Consider the following 2,854-nt stretch of genomic DNA (forward strand, 5'->3'; position numbering starts at 1 on the left):
TAATAGGTACAGAGTTTCAATTTGAGATGAAGAAAAGTTCTGGAGATAAATAGCGGTGATGGTTGCACAACATTGTGAATGTACTTAATGCCACTGAATTGTACATTTAAAATAGTTAAAATGGTGCATTTTGTGTTATGTATATTTTATCACAATAAAAAAAACTTAAAAAAATAAGTAGCAGGAATAGCAGTTTTTGATGAGACAGTAATGAGATGTCACAAATAAATTACCTAATTATACAGGAAACAAATAAACTAATGCTACAAAAAAATTTTTAGGTAAACCCTTAATTACTATTCCACAATCCATACTTTAAGAACTTAATATATAAAATATATAAGTATAATTATTATACAAAAAATAATGACATTGTAAAAAACAAATGGAGAAGGTGTTAGCCTGTTCAAAGTTATGATTATTTCCTGCGTACAAGCCTACAATCTGGAAACAGATCAGGCCTGAACTACGTCAGCTGAGTTTCACTTTGTAAAGGATATGGATTGAGAATGGGGATTACATCCTATTTCTGGGTCCTGGAGAGGCAAAGCAGTGGTCAGGGTCACTCTGCTAGCACAGACATGCTCCAAGGCCAGAACCTAGAAGCAGGATAGATCTCGGTATGTGTTAGCTGCCGTGGGGTTTGTGAAGGTCACCATTCCATCAATGTAGGAGCTTACAGATCAAGCTGGATTTGCTAATCCCTGCTCAAAGAGCAGGCTTGAAGGTAAACGATTGCTAATTATTATCCCATTTTGTGTACGGAGCTGTTTAAAAGTGTTTTTTTCCTCCGTGATCTCATCTGACCATCACACTTAACTGTCCTGCAAAGAAAATGGGGCAGATATAATCATCCTTGTTATAGGACTGAGGAAGTCGTGAGGGTGAGGTCCAGGAAGTCCAAGTCTTGAAGCTTTTAATGGCAGAGTTGAGGTCAGAACCAAAACCTTTTGGTTACCAGGGTCCCTTTTCTCCAATTCTACCCTAATTGCAGGGCTGGGATTAAGGTGAAGGCACTTGCCTCAGGCACAAAATTTAAGAAGCACCAAATCAAGACAAATACTATTTTAATGTAATATTTTAAAAAGTGAAAATTAATGCTAAAATATCACTGATGAACAAAATATCAAACATTTATTTATTTTTTAAATTAATTTTTATTGGAGTATAGTTGCTTTACAATGTTGTGTTAGTTTCTGCTGTACGGCACAGTGAATCAGCTATACGTATACATATATCCCTTCTTTTTTGGATTTCCTTCCCATTTAGGTCACCACAGAGCACTGAGTAGAGTTCCCTGTGCTATACAGTAGGTCTTTATTAGTTATCTATTTTATGCATAGTAGTGTATATATGTCAATCCCAATCTCCCAGTTCATCCCACCACCACCTCTCCCCGCTTGGTATCCATACATTTGTTCTCCCCATCTGTGTCAATATCAAACATTTAAATCAAGACCGGGTGTTTGCTTGTTCTCTGACCCTGCGTTATTGTGTAATGGGAATAGTTGTTTCCCATCAGCCTGAGGCTTCCAGGTCCCCTAGGCCAGCTCATCCCCCTCTCGTGGGTTTATGAGGGTTGACGATGGTGTGCAAACAGATGGGGCAATGTGGGGCTTTCTACAGAGTCATGATTTTTGATTGTAGAGGAGTATCAGAACCTGGCTGGCATCAGAGAGTCAGGGAACAGCCAAGTCCAGGTTGGATCTCACAACTGAGGATGCCAAGGTCCCTGTGCTTTGCTTGCTGCTGTACCGCCTCTGTCCACGCTCTCTCTTCCTAGTGCCTACACCTACTAAAGAGAAAACACGTCAAGGAATCTCTACTGCACCCTGAAAATGGTAAGAGCCCAGGTAAAGTCCCAAGGAGTTCTCAGGACGGTGATACTTCTGGTTGTCCGGTCAGGGGCTATTGCATAACATGTCCATGCTCCAGAGAGTCTATCAGAGTGCCAGGGGCAAGATCTATTTTTGACCACCGACATATATGGTGTGTCCTACATTTAAGGAGCTCTAATAAGTGGAAAATTCTATTTACATAAGAAGTACATTAAATTGTGATGATTTACTTCGGCTAAATCATGTGGAAGCCCATTCAGTATCAAGGTCTCCTAATCTATTCAATGGAATTTGATTTACAGTTGGTGGGTATTTTAATAGAGCAAATCTTCCATCAGCTGTTATTTGAGCATCTACAACTGTGCAGTGGTAAACAAAATCTAAGTCAAGGTCTCTGCCCCTAGTCAAGCCACGTGGAGGCTACTCAGGGAGATATGATCCATCTACCCAAATAGACAAATATTAACTTACGATAAGAGCCCACTGAGTACTGAATAACATAGCCCTTAACTCATAGAAATTCCAGGGAGGGAAAGTAGTCACTTTGGAAAACAGAAGAGTTTGCATGAACTGGTTCTGTCCAACGAGCACAGCCCACTGTGCTCACCGGAGATGTGGGCTGCACACATTGGAGGGCTGTGCAAAGGTGAGGGGCAGTCAGATGCAAGACGGGATCACAGGAGCGTGACACCATCCGTCTGGCTGAGTAGCTGCTTTATGAAGCTGGCAAAGCACCAATCTGATGCTTGAAAGTGGCTAAGGGAAGATGACTGAGAAAGAAATGGCTGAATCTCTCAGAAGAAGGCAGGGACAGTGCCATGTCAGGAAGGTCCAGGTCTGAAGAGTTCCAAAAGGTGAGGGGTCAGTGTGTGATGCAGGAGGAAGGTCAAGGAGAGAAACACTTGAGATTGACAGTCATCTCTGTAGAGGAGGGAGTGTCGTGATGGCATGACTTCACAGGGGCTCTACCCATCGGTTTGTCTCATACTGAACTTGCCCTTGACCCTGCAGTCTTT

Source organism: Eubalaena glacialis, chromosome 2, assembly GCF_028564815.1.
Source record: "Eubalaena glacialis isolate mEubGla1 chromosome 2, mEubGla1.1.hap2.+ XY, whole genome shotgun sequence".
NCBI lineage: Eukaryota > Metazoa > Chordata > Mammalia > Artiodactyla > Balaenidae > Eubalaena > Eubalaena glacialis.